At 46.0% G+C, this 25,008-nt stretch overlaps 1 protein-coding gene across 8 annotated transcripts in view; it reads left to right on the forward strand.

The window, feature by feature from the left end:
• Positions 1-25,008, forward strand: part of S1PR2 (sphingosine-1-phosphate receptor 2) — a 50,273-nt gene that overhangs the window by 19,687 nt on the left and 5,578 nt on the right. For 3 of the 8 annotated variants that reach the window (XM_088658450.1, XM_060269038.2, XM_088658453.1), the window contains one exon: positions 12,793-12,911. The gene's annotated coding sequence lies outside the window, so the exon portion shown is untranslated. Of the gene's footprint in view, positions 1-12,792; positions 12,912-24,830; positions 24,979-25,008 lie in introns of all 8 variants that reach the window. The other 5 variants (XM_088658454.1, XM_088658456.1, XM_088658451.1 and 2 more) reach the window with 3 other exon arrangements.

Consider the following 25,008-nt stretch of genomic DNA (forward strand, 5'->3'; position numbering starts at 1 on the left):
TGGACTCATTGTTAAAACCATGTTTATGGAAGACAATCTTACTCGGCTACGAGTGATCGCCAAAGAAGAAAAAGGAATCAGGTGGCTGAAAATGTTGTCTTAACTGATTTATTCATATTTTGCGAGTCCAAACATATTCCTATTTTGACTCTTCCAGGCCTGTCCACATCAGATGAATTAGGCTTTTCTGTAAATCCTTCTGCTTTGAGTATAATCTTCAGGTTTTCTGAACAATTCAGCCCTTCCTTTTAACTTCTTAATGCCACTGGAACCTTACAACTTGCATGAATTACAAGTAGTACCTGTGGATCCCTCTGGATGGATGGGGAGGCGGTGTCTTTCCTGGTGCTGCTGGACTGCAACTCCCATCATATCTGACCATTGGCCACACTGGCTGGTAGAGATGGGAGTTGGAGTCCAACAAAATTTGGAGGGCCACAGCTTACACTCTAGTAATAAGGCATTGCATGAAATTTGAAACACATCCTTATAACCTTTGTCAGCATCCCATTTAGATTTGTTTCTACAGTGGTACCTCGGGTTAAGAACTTAATTTGTTCCAGAGGTCCATTCTTAACCTGAAACTGTTCTTAACCTGAGGTACCACTTTAGCTAATGGGGCCTCCCGCTGCTGTTGCGCTGCCGTCGTGCGATTTCTGTCTCATCCTGAAGCAAAATTCTTAACCTGAGGTACAATTTCTGGGTTAGCGGAGTCTGTAACCTGAAGCGTTTGTAACCTGAAGCGCCTGTAACCCGAGGTACCACTGTATTCAGTTCAGTCTTTTGTACCAAATTAGTCAAATATCTCAGACTCAATACATATTGCCCACAAAAATCTACCACTGGAACTCTTAACTGAGCTGCTTTGTCTTTATACCTGCAGTTCAGATTACGTTTATCAAGCACTTGCAATCTTTTTCCAGACTGCTTGGCATTTTAATGCTGAGGTTGATCAGCTTGCAATGCTTTCTTTCTTTCTTTCTTTCTTTCTTTCTTTCTTTCTTTCTTTCTTTCTTTCTTTCTTTCCATGACATTACCCACTTTGGTGAGTACATTTCAGGCAGCAGTGGAACAGTTGCAGGTGGCAGCCCTGGTGAATCAGAGATCAGCACAGGAAAATAAATTGGTTAATGGGTATTGGGTGAAGACATCTCTACTCTTACTGTGCTCTAACAGCAATGTAAGAATATGACTAGGAATGCTGGAGGGGGACAACGACTTTGCTGCGTTTCAAGCCACTGATTATTATGCACATGAATGTGTACATACCCAGAGCCAGGAAACATGAGGATCATGGGAACTGTAGTTTAAGGGTGCTGGGAATTGGAGCTCTGTGAATTGGAGAGTGCAGTTCCCAATAATCTTCTTTGTTGTGTGTAGAGAGGGGATTCACTTAAAATAGATGGTATGTACCCAGCCTTAATCTTATCAACTGTAATATCGTGGTTGATTTTAGCATTGTAGGTGAGGATTTTCTTAACTTCCACATAAAGATGCTGAAATGCATACACTAGGCAGCATCTTTAGTTCCTTTTTTTTTTTAAAGAAAATTTTATTTATTACACATAGGTAAAACAGAGAGTGATACATATACATACATTCGTACCATTCATCATACAAGACATGCAAGGCATAGACAAAAAATACAAGACACGCACAAAAAATCAATTACCTACATTGACATGCCTTACCTACACACATTACATTCCTACCTATAAGACTTTATTACTATTATTATATTCAAATTTCTTATCAAAGTTCGAAAATCCAATAGAACAGTTTTAAGGAAAGTTCGATAGGAGGAGAAAAGAGCAATAGACAGGCTAGACAGCCACTGAAGCTTCACCTGAGATATCTTTTTGGTATTAATAGAAAAGGTTTATAAAAGTATCCCAGGAAAGGGAAATACAAGAAAAGGCTAAAGAACAAAAAAGAAAGAGAGAGAAGAGGAAAGAGAAAAAAGGCAGAAAGAAAGGAAAGAGGAGAGAAAAGAGAAAAAGGAGAGAAAAGGTCGTGAGAAAAGTAGGAAAGAAGAACAAAGAATAAAAAGAAAAAGGAGAAAGGAAGGGCAATTCAGACTGATTCAACAGTCATCTCTCAACTAAATACATTTCATCTTCTAGCACTTCCACCGCGCTATACACAGGAGTTTACACTTCAATATTTCTTATACTGTCCTCTAGTTACCACACATAGTCTCATTAACCTTCGTACTTGATCCCGATCCCATACCCCAAGTCGTTAACATCTTATCACAAGTACTATAAGGAGAAAAAAGAAAAAAACTAAACACTCTAAACTTCTTATAAACAATCCTGTATAGTTAGTCTAAACACAGCCATGTTCTGTTCCCCACTCCCATATTTAGTTCCTTGGTGCTTTAAAGAAACAACTGGTTTCCTTCAAAAGAGCAAGGAAGCTCTGGACCTGAAGCTGACTAGGTTAACCTGCCCACAGTCTTTGGGGGCCAGTTGCAATTAGTACGGTAGGGAAATGGCTTCATTTGAACCTTGGCTGCATCTCTCAGAATAGATTCTCTCTTGTTTTTGTAAAGGATGCTGAAGAGTAAAAGACCCATGTAACAATTGCAGAGTCCAAACAATCAAGGCAAGGAACCTGTCTTGCAACTTTTCAGAGTGGTTAGGTTTTTGAATGGGGGAAAAGTTGGCTCTGTTATGTCCCCCCAAAAGCTCCCTAGCCCCCAATCCACAAAACAGTTTTGCAACTGTTTTTTTAAAAATATATATGTTAAAGGGTCATGTATGTGTGGTATCTATATCTATAATATGGATATACTAATTTGCTAAAGCTTTGGGGAGGTGGATCCATCCTGTTAGTTTGCTTTGAAAGATGCCACAGAAATAGAAGTGCCCCAATCCAGCAGCTGCCGTGCACAGAGGAAGCTTTGTACCTGCACAGCAAACTAAGTGACCTCTTCTGCTTTGTGACTCTCTGTCTGCCAGGCAGCCTTGTGGAGCTTTGCTTTGCTACTAATGCAGTCTTTGGCCATCACTCTTGGGTCTTGACACAATTCCCCAGAGTTTGGGTGGGGAGCGTTGAGTTGCCCTCTAGTACAGCACTGTGAAAGTAGCAGCTCGCTACGGCAGAGATGCAGAGGGCTTGGATAAGGACATTGGAAATATTTGGAGAATTAGTTCAGATGCCATCTTTAGCATCTTAGCATTCTTCCCAGGAGAGGAGGTGCTTGTGCTGGGATTCTTTTCCTTTTGTGTTATGGAAACTGCTGGTGCCTCCTCTCCAAACCTTTTCAAGCCAATGTTTATAGGAGAGTGACTGGAAAGCAGCCAGAGACAAACACACCTTTTGCCACATGCAAGTGAGTGGGTGCAAATCATTTATTTTCCTGGGTTATTGTAATGTTTGTGTTGCAACTGTAAGGCTAGAGACAAACAGTTAAAGACTGTTAAGAAGGCAAATATTTTGAAGGGCTCTTGTGCCCCACACTCCCCTTCTGTAATAGTCTACATCCTCACTGTAGGAAAGCCCTTGCCAGCCTAGTGCCCTCCAGATGTTGTTAAGAGACTACAGTTCCCATGCCCCAGCCAATTCCATGAGAGTTGTAGCCCAACAACAGTTGGAGGGGACACCTGGTTGGCAAAGGCTGCTGCAGGAGGTTCAGGGGGCCCCTGCTGGGGTGTGATTCCTTGGAAGGTGCCTGGCCATGCTGTCCCTCCATGCCAGCTCCAGGTAAATAAGTTTGGTAAATTTTTGTATTTCAAAAACCTTCAAAATGTGCTTGTCCGGGGGGGGGGGGTGAGGTAAAAACAGGGTGCCTCCCAGCTGTCTGCCTCCGGCAAAAGCGCTGGTGTTTTTTCTCAGAATGTCTTCCTATTCACTCTTCTGTTTCCTCATAACTTCTCTCTTGCAGCTCCGTGTTTTAGGAATGCCCTCCCCTTTGACATTCACCTTCCTCCTCCTTGTTTTCCAAAATCAAGATTCATCTTTCCTCCTGAGTTTTTCCACACTGGATCCACAAATTTGGCATTTTGAAAGCATTCTGTCCTGTCCTGCCCTTCCCTGTTTTCTGCTTTGCTTTTTTCAAATATGAGCCTGCCCAACAGGCATCATGTGTTTCTCCTGTAGGTTGCTTAATTTTTAAATACTGTACTTATTAAATGTTTGTCATCCCATCTACCCAAGTGGAGACTTTGGACATGAAAAGCCTATTGCATTACAACATGGGTTGGCAAATAAGGCCCACGGGCCAGATCAAGCCCACTTGCCTTCTAGACCCGGCCCATGGATGGTCCAGGAATCCAGGCAGCTGGCATAGTGCACGTGCGTGGTGGTTTTTGTGACTCAACCAGGCTTGGGGATCCAAAGTGAGGTGGGTGGCTGCTCAAGACAAGCCCCTTCTCCGTCCATCGTGTGCGTGCAGCCACCTTTTCTTCCGGGGTAGGGAGTGGGGAAGAGGGGAAAGGAGCCACAGTTCAGATTTCCACAGTGCAGCTGCCAGTGACTGACCTCAGGAAGGGCAGTTGCGGCAGCAGGGGCTCGGAAGCGCCTTGGGAGTGGCACCTGCAGGGGCCATAGGGAGCGGGGAGCGCCTGGGCGGCTGCACTCCAAAGCAATTCTGTGCCAACGGCTTTCCCCTGCGCACACGCTCTCCAGGATTGACAGGAATAGCACGCTTACCCCAGCCCCCCACCCCGCCTTACAAGAGAAATAATAGCTGCCAATGCATAAAAGCAGCGTGGGTGTATGAGAGAAACCCCACCCCCCAAAAAAATCACATTTGGGCAACGTTGGGGTTGGCCCCAATAAGGGTTTTTGCCAAAAATGTGGGTCATAATCATGGCAACATATAGTCTGGACCCCCCCCCCAAGTCTGAGGGACAGTGGACCGGCCCCCTGCTGAAAAAGTTTGCTGACCCCTGCATTACAGTAGAAATTGGAGTACTTGGTAAAGTCCAGAAATAAACAGTAAATTGCAAGAACTCAGGCCAGAAGAAAAATGGATTTCAAATAAATCTTCACAAGGTTTTATTTGTGTGATGAGGAGTCAATCCCAGTATTGAAGGCAAATAAAGATAAATTCCAGTAAAAATCGGGACAAGGCCCTGTTTCGACAATTCTTCGTCAGCTGGAATATTGAGAAATTAGAATTGAATCTTACAATAATTTTTCTAATAACAAAAATTCATTCAGATCTCTAAACATAAAGTTTCATCACATGTAAAAGACAGAGAATATGTTTGAGTGAACAAAACAGGTATATCTATGAATAACTAACCTTACATCAAAATTACATTCTGTTTTCTAAATAAAGAGTTCAATTGCTTATAATGTACAAAGATAGCTTCTTTATGTTTTAAATGATAAACCATCTTAAAATAATTATCCTTACATCAGGAATACATGTAATTTTCTAAAGACGAAGTTATATTACTTATAATAAACAGAGGTAGCTTACCAAAGATTCACTGGGATTGACTCCTCATCACACAAATAAAACCTTGTGAAGATTTATTTGAAATCCATTTTTCTTCTGGCCTGAGTTCTTGCAATTTACTGTCTATTTCTGGACCCCTGCATTACAACAAGGATGCAGCGAAGCAGCTAACGGCAATGCTACATTGTTAGAATTGCTTTGGGAAACATGAGTGTAGCACCAGTGCATGTGTGTCTCAATGCAGCAAATGCATGAAGTGGAGAAATGGCCCAATCAGGTTCCCCACATTTACACCCCTTTTTTATCTACACAGTTAGCCATTGTGAGGTCGGGATACTGGATTAGAAGGCCCTTTGGCACTTTCCAGCTGGTCTCTTCTCGGGTTCACTTGCTTCACTGCAGTACTTTCCATCAGGACCCATAACGTGTCTCTCTTTCATGTCCTTCCACTGTGCTCGCAGGCTTCTATTCACTCCAGAGGGTCTGCTGTGCAAGAGAGTTCTCCCACCACTTATGCCCTGTGGATCAGATATGTCTGTCTGGGACAGGCCCATAATTTGATGGTAGATCAAATTTTGCTTACATATACCAGTAATTTCAAGTTCACTCTCCAGTAGAAAGGATTGGGGAAAGACCCATGTTGGACTTTGGAGAGCTGCCCAGATGGAGGTGATTATATATTAGACTGGGTAGACCAGTGGCCTGGCTCTTAATAAGCAGCTTCATATGTGTCCCACCCGGATGCTCCTGCTGGCACCAAAAGCCTGCCTCCTGCCCCTTATATCAGTGTCAACCACAAGTTTCCCCATTTTACCATCCAATCCCTACCCAGTTTGTGGATATATCTCTTCCTGCTTTGCTTTCTATTTCTGTTTTTAATCTCCTTTAGTGAAGAGAAATTGATCCCATTTATCTACCCCAATGCCCTTGGGATGTATAGTGGGTGGGTGTGTCTGTGCTGTCTAGTCTTGAGATGAATGAGCTTTTGGGAGGGACAAGCAGGGAACAAGGCCTCCTTCTGTGTGTCGAATGAGCTTGTGTCTTGGGAGGATCCAAACAAGCTGCCTTATTGTCGCCAGAAAAGCTATCAGTGACAGAGCCGGAGGAGCAAAGGCATAGGCAGTTTCATTCTTCTAGCAAAGCTAAATCCAGAGAAAAGCAGACCCTAAGGCTTTGCGGATGGGCCATGGGGAGAAAGGGAGTTGGGGCAGTATTTGTATGGGATGGAGACTTGTAAGTCATCACTGGGGATTTGCTGGCCTGAGGTATGCCATTCCTGTAGCTTTCAGTGCTAGCAGCTTGTCATCTCTGAAGGGTGATCTGGATCAGGCATGGGAATTCTTAATTCTTCATCATGCATATTTTTCAGGGAGCAAAAAGAGGAGCTTATATACTGTTAGTATTCATGCCATGTCAGAGAAGTGTGACTGGTTCTCCATTTGGTCAGCCTTCGTTTTTAATTAGTTTTTTAATCAAAGAAGCAGCACTTAGAACAGTGTGATCTGCACGGAGGCCAAGGAGGAGACAGGAGCAAGGAGCCTTGTCCATACTGCAACTGCTGCTGCAGCAGCAAAAGGAAACATAGAGGAAAGAGAATATGCTGCTTCTAAAGCAGTGGTAACGCCTGGCCAAGCAAAAAGTAAGCAGAGCAAGAGTGGCAGCAGAGGCAGTCAGGGGAAGGATGAAAGTGGGAGGGGGGCACACAGTGTGATCTGCCCTCAGCCCACCCCCCAGCCCAGCTTGGTCCTACTTGCTTTTCCACAGTTTTGGGTTTTATTTTTTAAAGTGAAATACAGGGCAGAGGACTGGTGACTGCTGGATCCCGAAGCTCTAAGGACTCAGCTAGACTGGTAAAGAAAAAAACGATTTATACGTGTTGTATGTGCGATATAACATTGTGCCACCAGATGGCGAAATGGAGCCCCATTTTTCTCTACTGTACCAGTTTTCTCTGTTTAAATTTACAACGTTTTAAACTGAAAACACTTCTTTGATGTGTCTAGATCCAGCCTCTGTCAGAGTGTTCCTGGTGTTGCTTTAGAACTGGATTCACTTGAATGGTCTGAGACAGGGAATGTTTCCAGTTCTAAAAAATATAGCCCTAAAAGCAGAGTTGAGCCTGTTCTATCCCAAGGCTCCCTGCGATTACCATCTTGCCCACCCCTGATTCTCTCCACTAGTATTTTGACTCCTGCCAGGAAAAGTTGTTCACTGTGAAGCTGTAGCATTCTAGCCAAATCAATAACATTCATGCAAGCTATTTGTGTGTATGTGTTCTCTGATTTTTGCATGTGTCAGTTTTTGCACACTGTCCTTAAAAAAACCTGAAAAACTGGATTCTGCATCCTCTATAAATTATGCAATCTATAAAAATCTACATGATCCCAGCTTTGCTATACATTGGGAGCAGCAAACAGCTTTGCAACAATCATCCCTCTGGCTTCTGAGTTTTCACTGCCCACACAATTTGAGCTTATCTTCATAGTAATAAGGACTACAAACCACAACCACCTCCTCCTTTTTATTTATTTTTTAAATAAAAGCTGTGATTCTTGAGAAGCTGGATTCCATGCCCAGATCTGCACTGCATACTTTTTCTATACTTCCATGAAAAATCCTTGTGAGTTAAGGGTTAGGGTTATCTGAAGAAGTGTGCATGCACACGAAAGCTCATACCAAAATAAAAACTTAGTTGGTCTTTAAGGTGCTACTGAAGGAATTTTTTTATTTTACTTGTGAGTTAAGACAGTATTATTATCATACCTATTGTTAGCGGCTAACATTCTCTTTCTCTTGGTGTATGATGTACACAACTTGAAGTTAGTTTTATGTACAACTTAGTGTGGTGTTATGGTAGTTATATGGTAGTATCATTTGTACCCACATGTGGTCAGTGGGCTTTATGAGGCGTGGCAACTTCTCTGTTACCTTGTTATTCGTTGCACCTGGACATCCTGTTACCTCTGCACACTGCTGCCTTTGTCCCCCTCACTTACCACCACCACATGTCTCTTTCTCCTTTGGGGAGTGGTAAGAATTCTTCTGTGCACTGTACCTTCCACAGCCATCTTGGTGTGTTCTGAAATTGGTAGTTGCTGTCCTAGCTCCTCAGGTGAAGTGAGGGCATGGAACATATCTGTCAACTTCCGGATTGGAAAATAAGGGATCAGCAGCGGCGCAGCACTGGAAGTCACTTCTGCGCATGTCCAGACATGCGCAGAAGCGACTTCCGGTGCCGCCTCTACCTGATTTCCGGTGCCCAGACATGGGCAGAACGGCACCGGAAATCAGTTCTGCACATGTCCAGACACGCGAAGAAGCGACTTCCGGTGCCGGGCTGCTCGTGTCCACATGTCTGGGCACCAGAAATCGCTTCTGTGCATGCCTGTCCTGCTTCTGTGTGTCACCTTCCTCCAGAGGTTCATCTCCTCTGGAGGATCAGCCATTTTAGATCTGGTCCTAACCAATAGTGATGACTTGGTTAGTGGGGTAGAAGTGGCAGGATCATTAGGTGGGAGTGACCATGCTCTTCTGGAGTTTATTATCCAGCGGAAAGGAGCAACCAAGCATACTAAGGTCCAAATTCTAGACTTTAAGAAAGCCAACTTCAGAAAACTTAGGGAAACGCTGGGTGAAATCCCATGGACAGTAATACTAAAAGGGAAGGGAGTTTATGATGGTTGGGAGTTTGTTAAAAGGGAGATATTAAAAGCACAACTTCAGGCAATACCAATGAGACGGAAACATGGAAGGTGCCTAAAGAAGCCAGGCTGGCTATCTAAAGAACTTTTGACTGAGTTAAGATTTAAAAGGGATATGTACAAAAAATGGAAAAGGGGGGAAATCTCCAGAGAGGAATTCAAACATATAGCCAGCACGTGTAGAGACAAAGTCAGAAAAGCTAAAGCACAGAATGAACTCAGGCTCGCTAGAGAGGTTAAAAGCAACAAAAAGGGCTTTTATGGGTATGTCCGTAGCAAAAGGAAAAACAAGGAAACAGTGGGGTCACTCAGAGGAGAAGATGGTGAAATGCAAACAGGGGACAGAGAAAGGGCAGAACTCCTCAATGCCTTCTTTGCCTCAGTCTTCTCCAAGAAAGAAAACAACGCCCGACCTGAAGAACATGGAGCAGATGATTCAGCAGGGGAAACACAGCCCAGAATAAGTAAGGAGGTAGTACAAGAATACTTGGCTAGTTTAGATGTATTCAAGTCTCCAGGGCCAGATGAACTACATCCAAGAGTATTAAAAGAACTGGCAGAGGTGATTTCAGAACCACTGGCAATAATCTTTGAAAATTCCTGGAGAACAGGCGAAGTTCCAGCAGACTGGAGGAGGGCAAATGTTGTCCCTATTTTCAAAAAGGGGAAAAGAGAGGACCCAAACAATTACCGCCCAGTCAGCCTGACATCAATACCAGGAAAGATTCTAGAGCAGATCATTAAGCAAACAGTCTGTGAGCACCTAGAAAGAAACTCTGTGATCACTAAAAGTCAGCATGGGTTCCTGAAAAATAAGTCATGTCAGACTAATCTGATCTCATTTTTTGACAGAATTACAAGCCTGGTAGATGAAGGGAACGCTGTGGATGTAGCCTATCTTGATTTCAGCAAGGCCTTTGACAAGGTGCCCCATGATATTCTTGTAAAGAAGCTGGTAAAATGTGGGCTAGACAATGCTACCATTCAGTGGATTTGTAACTGGCTTACTGACCGAACCCAAAGGGTGCTCATCAATGGCTCCTCCTCATCCTGGAGAGTAGTGACTAGTGGGGTGCCACAGGGTTCTGTCTTGGGCCCAGTCTTGTTCAACATCTTTATCAATGACTTGGATGATGGGCTTGAGGGCATCCTGAGCAAGTTTGCAGATGACACCAAATTGGGAGGGGTGCCTAACACCCCAGAGGACAGGATCACACTTCAGAATGACCTTAACAGATTAGACAACTGGGCCAAAGCAAACAAGATGAATTTTAACAAGGAGAAATGTAAAGTACTACACTTGGGCAAAAAAAAATGAAAGGCACAAATACAGGATGGGAGACACCTGGCTTGAGAGCAGTACATGTGAAAAGGATCTAGGAGTCTTGGTAGACCACGAACTTGACATGAGTCAGCAGTGTGATGCAGCAGCTAAAAAAGCCAATGCAATTCTGGGCTGCATCAATAGGAGTATAGCATCTAGATCAAGGGAAGTAATAGTACCACTGTATTCTGCTCTGGTCAGACCTCACCTGGAGTACTGTGTCCAGTTCTGGGCACCACAGTTCAAGAAGGATACTGATAAGCTGGAACGTGTCCAGAAGAGGGCAACCAAAATGGTCAAAGGCCTGGAAACGATGCCTTATGAGGAACGGCTTAGGGAGCTGGGTATGTTTAGCCTGGAGAAGAGAAGGTTAAGGGGTGATATGATAACCATGTTCAAATATATAAAAGGATGTCATATAGAGGAGGGAGAAAGGTTGTTTTCTGCTGCTCCAGAGAAGCGGACACGGAGCAACGGATTCAAACTACAAGAAAGAAAATTCCACCTAAACATTAGGAAGAACTTCCTGACAGTAAGAGCTGTTCGGCAGTGGAACTTGCTGCCAAGGAGTGTGGTGGAGTCTCCTTCTTTGGAGGTCTTTAAGCAGAGGCTTGACAGCCATCTGTCAGGAATGCTTTGATGGTGTTTCCTGCTTGGCAGGGGGTTGGACTGGATGGCCCTTGTGGTCTCTTCCAACTCTATGATTCTATGATTCTATGATTCCTACAGGCAGTCTTCCTCCTCCCTAGGGGCATCCCCGATGCATCGCTGTTTCAGGACAGTCCAGTCTGCTCTAGCAAGGAATTCCTCATCTTGGCCAGTAGCTCCAAGTGTGGATAGGTGGCTCTCAACTTCCCATACCTTCTCTTCCAGCAAGGAAACCAGCTTGCACTTGCTGCATCTGTGGTTTTGTAAATTCTCAGACAAACATGGCACAGGTGTTGCAGGTGGCTGCAGCAGCTCCCTTGTCCTCCATCTCTCTCTCATACGAAGAGTCAGACACGACTAAACAACTAAACAACTATATATATATATATATATATATATATATATATATATATATATACACACACACACACACACACACACATATATATATACACATATATATATACACACACACACATTTTTTCCGTTTTGCAACATTCAACAATAAATATAATATATAAATATATAACTCCTCAATACCTTCTTTGCCTCAGTCTTCTCCAAAAAAGAAAACAATGCCCGACCTGAAGAATGTGGAGCAGATGATTCAGGAGGGGAAACACAGCCCAGAACAAGTAAGGAGGTAGTACAAGAATACTTGGCTAGTTTAGATGTATTCAAGTCTCCAGGGCCAGATGAACTACATCCAAGAGTATTAAAAGAACAATCCCCAGAGTGACTTAACAGTCAGTCCTTCTTCCCAGGGAACTCAGATCTCTGAGGGTGGTATACAAATGAGACCTCTATCAAAATGAACCCAAAGCAGCTGACAGCAACATAATATCAATAAAACAGCTAATGCTAAATACAAAATTGCAAAATGTAAAACATCCAAGATCTGAAGGTTAAAACAACAACAGATCCTGCCTGCTGCTTCCAGACACGCGTGCTGAAACAAAAATGTTAACCATCAAGAGATCTGCTTCTGCCTCTTCCCTCCAGGCCATTCAGTTCCCATGCACACATGGATGAGCAGTGACACATCTCAAGCACTGCAGATCTGCTACTGGATGCTTGAAAAGTGTCAGCAGTGAAACTGAGTGTGTGCAGTCAAGAGGCTGTGACCTGAACCACCCAAAACAGGGCTTTCCTTCCTAAAAAAAAACTTGTCTTAATATAATTAAATGCTTATACACTGTGCAGAGTGGATACAAGACCAATGCCACAGGGCTTTCCCAACCTCACAAGTACAAACACAAGAGGCACTTCCCATTTGAATGAAAATTCAACCCCATCCCAGTTTCATTTCAGCCACAGTTCCAGCTGGCTCCCAGCTCCCCCTACCCTTCATAGCTGCCGATAACTTGTCTGGCTTATTGCCATCTGCAGAGAGAGAGAGAGAGAGAGAGAGAGAGAGAGAGAGGCTGGGAGCCTCAATGACACCCCACCCCCACCCCAGAAGCTTCACCCAGAACAAAAAAAACCTGGCTAGCCCCCCTCCAACTATAGCTCTGGCTTATGCAACTTTATGCATGGTGTTTCCCTAAACTTATTTCAATTTATACCTTGCCTTTTCACAGGTAGGAAGCTAACAGTATGCATACCAGAAACGCAGCATAACTTGCAGCTTTGAGAAGCCTGGAGAAAATGACCTGTGTGTGGATGGTCCACTCACTAACTGCTCTGAATTTTGTATTCTTCCTCAGAAGATTGCAATGCTCACTGCTGTTGGAAGCTGGGATTCTGAAGTATAAGTGAAGCAAGGATATTCTGCATCGGTCTGGCAGGCCTTTTCTGTACCTTACCGAAGACTCTGCTTCCTCAGGTAACTTGCATTTTTGTTGTGCTTAAACTGCTGCGTTATCTGTGTGGTTTGTTTTTTTTGGGGGGGGGGATTTCCCACAATTCTTGGAGATGTTCCCATAGAGGACTTGCCTGCTTTTCAATACTAGAACTGAGATGTGGCTGGGGAGTTTTCTTTTCTAATGCATAATAAATATGTGGTTATTGGCTTTGCATGGAATATGCTTGGCAAACCATCAGTAAGGTTATTTAATAATAATAAGTTATTATTTATACCCTGCCCATCTGGCTGGGTTTCCCCAACCACTCTGGGTGGCTTCCAACAAAACATTGAAATACAATAAGTGTCACAGTGGCCGGAGCGGGCTACTTCAGAGTAACGACTCTACACAGCTCTGCATTTTATCTTTTATTGGTGCTGCGTATTTACAGTGCTGAAGGCAATGCTATTTACAAGGACACATCTTCTCAGCTTGAATCAGAACCTCCGAATGGCGTTTGGCGCGTTTTTCTCCAACATAACAACTTTGGTAGACCCATCCTCTTCCCTCTCCGCTTTCTGCGCAATTCCGGAGTTGGGGGGATGGGTCTGCCCCCCTTGCTTGCCCCTTCCTGTCCCACCTGGGACCCTGGCTCCGCTACCTTGTCTGAGCCTCGGACACGACTTTCTGCTTCCCCACTGGAATCGGAACTCTCCCTGCTTTCCCCTGCGCTCGGGGATGGGCTTGAACTCAGGAGGGGAGGGACTTCGCGATATCCCCTGTCCCTCACATCCATCCCCCTCCCAAGCTCCCCTTCTCCCCTCCCAGGGGGCTCCCCGGGTGTCGGTGACGACTGAAAGCCTAAAAACTCTGTACTTTCCGAGCCCGTAGGTGTGAACACCTCCCCCCAGTCCTGCGAGCTCCCTCCTTCCGCCTGGGAGGACTGAAATCCCCAAAAGTCTGTGGCGTCAGAGCTGGTGGGGGTAAAAATACGCTGCCAGTCTGCCTCTTCCTCTGACAGGGTGGACCTCGGAGACACCCATACTTCTTCCTCCTGGTCCTCAAACTCCGCTTCCCATCCCCATGGTGAACTGCTCTCCACTACTGCCTCCCCCCCTCCCCCTCCCTTTCCATGTGCCAGGGCTTGGGTCTGTGTGGGAAGAGGGCGTGAAATTCTTCCACCAAGAATTCCTCCTGTATCTGAGTGGCCGGGACCCATTCATTCTGGGAAGGCGGGGCATCCTCCCATGCCATGAGGTACTCCAGGCCCCCCACCCCTCTCCTTGAATCAAGGATGGCCGTGGCCTCATTGAGTTGCTCCCTGCCTCCCCTCTTCCCCCCTCCCTCGAGGGTCTGTTCGCTGTCTCGGAGCCTGCTGCTTTCCCTGTACGGCGACAGCAGCGATCTATGAAATACTGGATGCACCCTCATGTCCTCTGGCAGTGCCAGCCTGAAGGCAACCGGGTTGACCTGTTGCGTGACCGTGAAGGGGCCCAGCCGTCTGGGTGCCAGCTTTTTGCACCTCCCTCTGGTGGGAAGGCCCTCCGAGGACAACCAAACCTTGTCCCCCACCCTGATGACCTCCCCTTGTCGCCTGTGGCGATCTGCCCCCTTCTTGTACGCTTCCTTGGCTCTCTCCAAGTGTTCTCTGAGCTGCTGGTGCACCGTCTCCAGTTCCTCTGCCCAATCCTCTGCCTGTGGGCCCTCCTCCTCCTCCTCCCTCTCCCTCTCCGGGAAAGATCTGAGGTCGCGCCCGTAGTTGGCCTTAAAGGGCGACACCCCTGTGGAGACGTGCACTGCATTGTTGTAGGCAAATTCTGCCAGTGGCAGGCGATCCACCCAGTCCGTTTGCCTCTGGCTGACGTAGCATCTCAGGTACTGCTGCAGAATGGCGTTGACCCTCTCCGCCTGTCCATTGGTCTGCGGGTGCCGAGCCGTCAACAAGCTGACCTCCACCTGGTAGATTTGCCAGACAAGTATAGACCAATCTCACTATTAAATAGTGATTATAAAATCTTTACCAAAATCATTGCTAATAGACTGAATACTATATTGGAAGACCTAATACACAAAGACCAGGCCGGTTTTGTAAAAGGAAGATTTGCTAAAGATAACATTAGAAATATAGTGAACATCTTGGAATGCCTCGAGAATAGGAGAGATAAAGGCGCAGCCCTCCTGGCCATTGATGCGGAGAAGGCATTTGATAGAGTCTCCTGGAGGTTTATGATAAAAACAATCGAAAAACTAAAAATGGGAGAACATTTAGAAAGTGCAATAAAAGCTATATACAAGAAGCAGGAAGCCACCATTTTAATAAATGGAAGATCAACTAAAAAAATAAATATAGAGAGAGGCACCAGACAAGGTTGCCCTCTGTCGCCTATTCTCTTCATATTAACATTGGAAATTTTATTAAAAAATTTAAGAGAGGAAGAAAATATTAGAGGAATAGTAATTGGGGAAAAAAAGTTTAAAGTAAAGGCTTTCGCAGATGACATTATAATAACTACAGAAGACCCAATTCAAAGCATTCCCGCAGCTTTAGAAAAAATTAAAGAATATGGGAAGCTAGCAGGCTTGAAAATAAATTACGAGAAAACCAAGATGTTGGTGAAAAATTTGGAAAACAAAGAGATGCAGGAGCTTCGTGAAAAAACAGGCCTAAAAATTGATAAACGACTAAAATATCTAGGCATTCACACAACAATCAAAGGGATAGACCTGGTGCAAGAAAATTATAAAGAAATTTGGAAAAAGATAAAGAAAAATTTTGAAATATGGAGTAAACTTAAATTATCAATTATGGGGCGAATTTCATTGATAAAAATGTGTGTGATTTCAAAAATGAATTTCCTTTTTCAAAACCTCCCAATCTTAGGAAGAGAAAAAATTTTCAGAGAATGGAGAAAAGATTTGGTAAGATTTATTTGGAATGGGAAAAGGCCGAGGGTTAACTATACAATTATGATTGATCATAGAAATAGGGGAGGCTTCGGCCTACCAGATCTTGAAACCTATCACGACGCTGCAGCCATCACTTGGATTAAAGAATGGATAGAGTTTAAGAATTCGGACCTCCTGGACCTGGAAGGCCAAGGGCTGCCATTTGGATGGCATTTTTATTTAATGAAAGATAAGATAAGTAACAGGAATATCTTTATGTTCAATTTAATTAGAAAATCCCTATACTCAGTATGGCAAAAGTACAAAAGATATTTCGAACCTAAGACCCCTTGGTGGGTCTCACCATTAGAATTAGTCGCAGTCAGAAGAACAAATATGGAAAATACCTGGCCCACTTATAAAGAAATTTTGGAAGAAAGAGAAGGAATATTGAAGTTGAAAGATTATTCGGAAATAAAAAACTATTTGACCTCATGGTTACAATACTTTCAAATAAATCAAAGATTACAATTAGATAAAAAAATAGGATTCGAACCTAAAATATCAAAATTGGAAGAGATTCTATTGGTCAACCAAGATAAACATATTAAAAATTTGTACCAAATTATGTTACAATGGAAGACAGAAAAGGAGATGACTAAAGATTACATGATAAAGTGGGGCCAAGATTTGGGAAAACCAATCCCAATACAAAAATGGGAAAATCTCTGGAAACGCGACTTAAATTTTACACCAAATTATGATTTGAAAGAAAACATTCTAAAAATGCTAAACAGATGGCACCTGACGCCACTAAAACTATCAAAAATTTATCCGGGGGTCAGTAATCTATGCTGGAGGTGTAAAAAGGAAATTGGCTCATATATCCATATATGGTGGAATTGCAACATAATTAAGGGATTTTGGGAAATGTTATACAAAGAATTAAAAAAAATACTGAAATATCCCATCAAGAATAATCCGGAAATGTTCCTCTTGGGAATGCTACCGGAGGATGTTAAATCTGAAGATAGGTGTATAATAAGTTACGCAGTAGCAGCCGCTAGGCTTCTAGTTGCAAAAAATTGGAAAACCTCGGCAATTCCCAGCAGAGAGGACTGGCAAATCAAGGTATTACAATATTGTAGATTAGCGATAAGATATGAAGAACTCAAGGGAACGGATTCAGAGGCAATCATAAAAATATGGAAACCATTTACCAACTATATAAAAGATAAAGTGGAGAACCCAAACCTGATCTCAGATCTTTAAAGGGTTCTATCATAGGTATAAACACAACTGTAAATTGTAAAGGGTTTATATTTATATGTTATTGATAATTTCATGTAACATGATTGGTAGTGTGTAATATCTTATATGGTTTTTCAGGGAGGAGCCCGGTACAGGTTGGGAAGTCATGAGGGAGGAGGGCCAGGGAGGGGGGGGGAGTTGGGAGGGGTGGGGAGGGGAAAAGAATAACCACACGACAACATATTGTTGATGTATATTGTTTTTTTTTAATTGTTTGTATACTTTTGAAACCAATAAAGCTAAAAAAAAAAAAAAAAGCTGACCTCCACCTGCAGGAGGTTCATGAGCCGCCTCCAGAACCTGGAAACAAATTGGCGGCCTCGATCCGAAATAACTCTTAAAGGTAATCCATGCAGTCTGAATACGTGGTCAACAAACAGTTTGGCTGTCTCTTCTGCAGAGACCGCCCTGGCACACGGTATAAAATGGCACATTTTGGACATGAGGTCCACCACCACCAACACTGCGGTCTTGCCCCTGGACGACGGCAGGTCTGTGATGAAGTCCATGGACACTACTTCCCACGGCCTGTGCGGTGTGGCTAATGGCTCCAGCAACCCTGCTGGTGCTGCCCTGACCACCTTTGCTCGCTGGTAGGTGTCACAGCCCCTTACATAGTCCCGAACATCTTCCCGCACCCCTGGCCACCAGAAGTGTCTCATGACTAGGTGAGTGGTTTTGTCCCTTCCAAAATGACCCGCCGTCGGGTTGTCGTGCATCTGCTTGAGGACCTTACCTCTGAGCTGGTTGGTGGGCAGGTACAGGGCTCCCCTGTAAAAAAGCAACCCCCTCCTTTCCTCAAAGTCTTTTGCTTGCTCCCTCCCCCCTCGCAGCTCTCTGAAGATGCGGGTGGCAAACTCATCTGCTGCCGTCAGTGCTGTGAGTTCTGCCTCGCTCACCACTGCTGCTCCGCAGGAGCATGCTGATGGGGGGAAAATGTGCCGGGGTGCTGGTGGCAACTCCTCCTCCATGTACTCCGGCTTGCGGGAGAGGGCATCCGCCCTGACGTTCTGCTCCCCCGGTATGTAGTGGATGGAGAAGTTGAAGTGCGAGAAGAACTCTGCCCACCGTATCTGCCGCTGGTTGAGCACCCTGGCTGTTCTCCAGAACTCCAGGTTTTTGTGGTCTGTGCACACCTGAATGGGGTGCTTGGCGCCCACCAGGAAATGTCTCCAGTGTTTAAACGCAGAATGGATCGCGAGAAGTTCCTTATCAAACACCGTGTAGTTGCGTTCTGGCTGTGTCAGCTTTCTGGAGAAAAAGGCACAGGGTCTCCACTCTCTGTTGGCATCCAGTTGCAACGGGATCGCTCTCAAAGCTCTGTCTGAAGCATCGGTTTCCACGCGTAGGGGCGCATCCTGCACCACGTGGAACAGGTTCTGGTCTGAAGCGAACACCCTCTTGAGGCTTTCGAACGCTGCTTGCGCCTCCTGTGTCCACCTGAACTTCTGCTTGCCTCTCAGGCAGGCAGTGATGGGAGCCGTAACCCGCGAGAAGTTCTTGATGAACTTCCTGTAGAAGTTGGCGAAGCCTAGTAGGCGTTGGGCATCTTTGCACGTCCAGGGGCTGTGCCAGTCCAGGATGGCCTGCACCTTGTCCTTGTCCATCGCTAGCCCCTTGTCTGACAGTTTGTAGCCCAGGAAGTCCACCTCTTTGGTGTGAAACTTACACTTCTCCAGCTTCACATACAGGTGGTGCTCCTTCAGGCGCTGCAACACCTCCCTGACATCCTTTACATGCTGCACTGGGTCATTGGAGTATATAAGGATGTCATCTAGGAAGACCAAGCAGTTCTTGAAGAGGAGGGACCCCAGGACGTGGTGCATGAAGGCCTGGAAGCATGCTGAGCCCCCTTGCAAACCGAAGGGCATCACCAGATATTCAAAAGAGCCCAGAGGCGTGAACATCGTGGTCTTCCACTCATCGCCTTCCCGGATTCTGATCAAGTTGTATGCCCCCCTCAGGTCAAGCTTGGTGAAGATCTTGCCCCTGCGTGCCACTGTCAGCAGATCGTCCACTCTGGGCATTGGGAAAGCCACCGGTTCTGTCATGTTGTTCAGCCGTCTAAAATCCACCACAAGACGGCGCTGTTGCGTGTCCTTCTTGTCCACCCAGAAGACCGGGCTGCCCCCCGCTGCCTTGCTTTCTCTGATGAACCCCCTCTTGAGGTTCTTGTCTATAAACGCACGCAGATCCTCCAGCTCCTGATCTGACATGGAGTACAGCTTGGCTGGGGGTAGCGTGGCCCCCGGCACCAGATTGATCTGGCAGTCAAACGACCTGTGCGGGGGTAGGTGGTCGGATTCCGCTTCACTGAAGACCTCCTGCAGGTCCCAGTACGGCTTGGGTATCGCCTCACCCCCCTTGACGTGCATGGTGGCCACCGTGGCTATTGGAGGCCCCTCCCCTGGTTGGTGCTGCATGCAATGTTCCAGACAAAAGTCCGATCCAAACGTGATGCATCTCTGGTGCCAACTGATGGAGGGGTCATGGCTCGCCAGCCAGGTCATGCCCAAGACGATGGGGGGGTCTGAGATGGTGGTGACGTTGAATGCCAGTGTCTCTGAGTGTTGTCCCACCGTCATTCTCATGGGGGGGGGTCTGGTGGGTGATGGCCCCTCCCAGCAACTCCCTGCCGTCAATGGTGGAGACGTGCAGGGGAAAATCCAGCTGCAGAAGTTGGATCTGGTGCGCTTCTGCAAAGTTTCTCGAAAAGAAGTTGGCAGAGGCACCTGAGTTGATTAACGCGAGGACCGTCAGGGGATACCCATTAGGGAGCGTTAGCGTCACTTCTAGAACCACCCCTGCTCTGGGGTGGGGGGTGGGCTGGCGCTGCTCCTCGCTGTGCGGGTGGGTGGGCTGGGGCTGTTGTTTGCCGATTGCGCCTGGCTGCTGCCCCTTGTCTCCTGCAGCCAGGCTGTCTCGTTTCCCTGCTGTGGTGCTGCGTCAGTGGGGGAGGGCACAACCGTTCCCGCCTTTCCTTGCCATTCCCTGCGATGTGGGCAGTCTCTGATGAGATGCTGAGGGGAGTTGCAGAGAAAGCAATTCCCGCCTCTTCCCTCCTTGCGTCTTGGCGCCGCTGGGGTTTGAAAAGCCCCCCCGCGCGCGCTATCAATTTGCATGGGTTCCTGGTCTTGGCTGGCCCCTGGCATGGCCTGAGATGGCTGTTGGGGGAGTGGCTTCTCCTGCGACCGTGAGAACCAAGCTCGCTTTGCGCGCATTGGCTGCTTGTCGTTCCATCGGGATTCCTGTCTCACCCCCACCGCCAGAGCCGCTTTGCTCAGCTGATCCATATTACTGGGCTTTGGACCTCTCGAGAGCTCATCTTTCACATCCTCATGCAACCCCAGGTAGAACGCCGCTTCCATCGGAGGCAAGTGCAGTTCCCACCCCAGTCTGTGCACCAGCATGGTGAATCTTGACCAATATTCGCGAATTGTCATTTTTCCTTGTCGTAAATTATGCAGTTCCTCTTTGGTCTGGTCCATATGGCTATCAGACGCATACATTGTTTTTAAAGCCCCTAAAAATAGTTTGACATCCTTCATGCAAGGATTTTTTGTCGCGATTAACGGTCTAAGCCACTCCCTGGCTGCCCCGGTAAGGTGTTCCACTATAAACGCTACTCTGTGCCCATCATCAGGGAACTCATCATGGTGCAGCTCAAGAGCATACACGATCTCAGTCTCAAAGCCATGATATTCCCTCGGGTCTCCATTGAACTTGCTTACTAGGGTCCCTGCTCTCCTTCCTGGCAGCACTTGGAGTTGGGCTCCCCCTCCTCCCTTGTTTTTCTCTGCATCCAGCTTGTTCTGGAGGTCCACCGCTACCGCCCTTAACTGCTGCTCTTTCTCCTGTAGCGCTCTCACCTGTTCCGCAAGGTGTTGTCTGTCCTCCTGGACCTTCTGCGTCTCTTCTTTAGCTGCCTTTAATTCTCCCTGTGCCTGCAACGCCAGTTGCTGCAGGTCCTGCTGGGCTTTCTCTGCGATCTGCCGCCATTTCTCCGCTTCTGGCGCGCTCATCCCGGCAACTCCCAAGTAGCCCAAAAAAAGATTCGGAGGTTCCTGTCACAGTGGCCGGAGCGGGCTACTTCAGAGTAACGACTCTACACAGCTCTGCATTTTATCTTTTATTGGTGCTGCGTATTTACAGTGCTGAAGGCAATGCTATTTACAAGGACACATCTTCTCAGCTTGAATCAGAGCCTCGGACACGACTTCCTGCTTCCCCACTGGAATCGGAACTCTCCCTGCTTTCCCCTGCGCTCGGGGATGGGCTTGAACTCAGGAGGGGAGGGACTTCGCGATATCCCCTGTCCCTCACAATAAGCTATTAAACATTAAAAGCTTCCCTAAACAGGGCTGCCTTCAGATGTCTCCTAAAAGTGTGGTAGTTGTTTTTCTCTTTGACATCTGGTGGGAGGGCATTCCGCAGGGCAGGTGCCACTACCGAGAAGGCCCTCTGCCTGGTTCCCTGTAGCCTCGCTTCTTGCAGTGAGGAAACCACCAGAAGGCCCTCAGTGCTGGACCTCAGTGTCCGGGCAGAACAATGGGGGTGGAGACGCTCCTTCAGGTATACTGGACCGAGGCCGTTTAGGGCTTTAAAGGTCAGCACCAACACTTTTGAATTGTGCTTTTCTATCCTACAACAATCCCTGGTCAGCTATGAACTTTCTTTCCCCCTCCCGCGCCCCTGTACCTCCACTTTAAATTTCCTGTGCCTTAATGTGTACATACCGGTAACTACAGACCAGCCCTGCAATCCTTGTTTAAATGCTCATCTTTTCGAGCATAATCCCCTCCCATTCTAACAGGCAGTCTTTTCTTTGAGGCTGGTGCCTTCTTAAGAAGGTAAATCATTAATGATTTGGGGTAGAGACACGGCAGTGTGTTTGAGGGAAGCTATTTCCATCCCACCCCCACCTCCTGCCTTTCCGTGGGTGTGATGGGTGGCCTGCCCTGTCTTGCCCTCGGGCCAGACCTCTTAACTCCCAGAGACTTGTGCTGGAGAGGGAAGGTGGGGCACCCAACCTAATATTAAAGTGAAAGTTGAAGTGTGATATCTATTTAATTAAGAAGATAAACACTGTTACTTGAATACCTGTCTTGTTGCTCTGACAGTAATGCTACATTGTTAAGTAAGTGGAAGAACACCTTAATTGTTATATGGATGTTTCATTAAATGTAAGGATCTCATTACCACTGTCCTGTACATTCTACAAAAGCAAGTTGAAAAGATCAAAGCAATGAGTTATGAAAGCTGCGACTTGAACAGAAGCAGTGTTTGCCATGGTTCCTTGGCAGGGCCTGCCGATTGCTCCTTCTTTGCCGTTCTTCCCTTACAGCTAGCCAAGGCCTGACCTACCAAGCCAAATGTGGCCCACCAACCGTACATAGAGGTCAGGGGCTTGACCACCCTTGTTTTCATTTCTGTAGCTGCTGGCAGGTAGCTTAATAAGAGGCTCATCAACACCCTGATTGGAACTCTGTACATGGCTGATGGGCAGGGGTGGCCAACTCCCAAGAGACTGCGATCTACTCACAGAGTTAAAAACTGGCAGTGATCTACCCCCTTTTTTGGGTTCAGGTCAAAAGTTGTTGAGCTTTTTTGAGGAAGGAGGAAGGCCCATTGGGGGGGGGGCGGTTTCAGGCCAAAGTTGTTGTGTTTTTTCAGGGAGGAGGTAAAATTTTGAGCTTTTTTAAGGGGAGCCACAGTTGTTCAGCTTCTTTGGGGGGAGCCAATGATCTACCAGTGATCTACTGCAGACATCCAATGATCTACCGGTAGATCACGATCTACCTGTTGGACATGCCTGGGCTACACTATGTAGATCAAGTCTGCCTGCAGCTGTATGCCTGCAGCTGTTTGCATTCCCATTTAATTTGTGTAGTCCACCTGACATTATCCCCAAACATCACTGGCCTTGATACTTTCCCCTTCTAAAGTTGGGTTTACTCGACACAGGGGTAACCTGATAAATTAGGGGAAATCGGGCTCCAAACAGCTCTACTCATTGTCAGAGATTATTTGTTTTAGCATCATAGAATAATAGAATTGTAGAGTTGGAAAGGACTAGCCCACCCCCTGCAATGCAGGGATCTTTTGCCCAACATGGGGCTCATAACCCACAACCCTGAGATTAAGAGTGTCATGCTCTACTGACTGAGCTACCGTAGCTCAGGAATGAGTGGATTGATTGTCGTTTTCTGCTGCTCCCTTAACTGCTATTTCTTCTGTGCTTTCGTTTCCCCCCATCTGGTCTCATAACTCTTTCCAGGGCACTCCTGAATATAGGAATGTTTCCTTTTATTTTGATTCTCCAGTTCTGCACCAAACACAAAACTCAAAACTGTGCAACCAAACTTACATAAAATTTCTATGGTGAATATATTGAGCAGCCATGTGTGCTGAGACAATTAGAGATGGAAAGGCCTGGGGGAAAACTGAAAAAATTGAAAAACAACAACAATAGTTTTCCCCCGCCCCCGTTGTTGTTGTTTTTCCAAATGGGAAAAAGTGGCTTTGGGGGAAAACGGGGGGAAACCTGGATTCCCCGCCCCCACCCCATTTTTCCTGGTTTTTTCCAGGCCTTCCCATATCTACTTACAATAGCTTTCATTTCTTTTTCATCCTTCCAATTTATGCAAAATCAGAAAATAGCACAAACAAATTTGCAATTGCCTGACTGTGCACCATTGCACACATGTCCGGTTGTTATTTGGTTGTCACACGGTTTTGTGCTGTAATTTTCCCACTGTTTTCATAGGTTATACCATGTGATTAAATTTGGAGTGGTATCCTGGCATACAGTTCTTTAAAAGGTAAAGGTAAAGGGAGCCCTGAACATTGGGTCCAGTCGCGGACGACTCTGGGGTTGCGGCGCTCATCTTGCTTTATTGGCCGAGGGAGCCAGCGCACAGCTTCCAGGTCATAGAATCATAGAGTTGGAAGAGACCACAAGGGCCATCCAGTCCAACCCCCAGCCAAGCAGGAAACACCATCAAAGCATTCTTGACATATGCCTGTCAAGCCTCTGCTTAAAGACCTCCAAAGAAGGAGACTCCACCACACTCCTTGGCAGCAAATTCCACTGCCGAACAGCTCTTACTGTCAGAAAGTTCTTCCTAATGTTTAGGTGGAATCAGCCTGTTTTTACATGAGTAGAATGTGTCCTTTTATTTAAAATGTATCTCTGGGTTATTTGTGGGGCATAGGAATTTGTTCATTTCCCCCCCAAAAATATAATCCGGCCCCCCACAAGGTCTGAGGGACAGTGGACTGGCCCCCTGCTGAAAACAGTTGCTGACCCCTGGCTTAGGCTCTGTGGTTTAGACCACAGCGCCACCCACGTCCCTATACTGTATACAGTTCTTTACTTCCATTTTAATGGGGAACAGAAGCATGTCCATGCGTAAAGGATGGTGACATGTCCAATGGTACCCCCTGTTGTGTGGCACCATGCCCACTAGTGCAAATGAAATTTAGTGCAACATGGCAGTATATCAATTTTAAAAAACAAAAACGGTTCCATAATGCAACAGGCAAAAGGAATGCTAGCAACCAGGACGCTTTTTTTCTATCTCCATTAGTAAAAAGTTGAAGCAGGAGGGGGGAATCTGCAGCCCTCCAGATGTTGCTGGACTACAACTCCTATCATCCCTGGCCATTGGCCATGTTGGCTTGGGCTGGTGGGAGTTAGAATCCAGCAATACCTGGGGGTTTTTTTGTCTCTGGGGGCTAAAGACTTTTGCTTTCATTTTTAGAAGGGAGGAAGGAAACGAAAACAGAAAGGAAAGCTGCACTCTTGCAGTCAATTCACACCCAAACACTCCCTGCAGGTCATGGCCCTGTAAATGGAAGGCCAAGACTAGTACAGTACAGTACTTCTGATACACATGCCTCTCTAACAGGGTAAGGCTATATTTCACATTGCATTCCCAC

Source organism: Zootoca vivipara, chromosome 15 (assembly GCF_965207765.1).
Source record: "Zootoca vivipara chromosome 15, rZooViv2.hap1.1, whole genome shotgun sequence".
Taxonomy (NCBI): domain Eukaryota; kingdom Metazoa; phylum Chordata; class Lepidosauria; order Squamata; family Lacertidae; genus Zootoca; species Zootoca vivipara.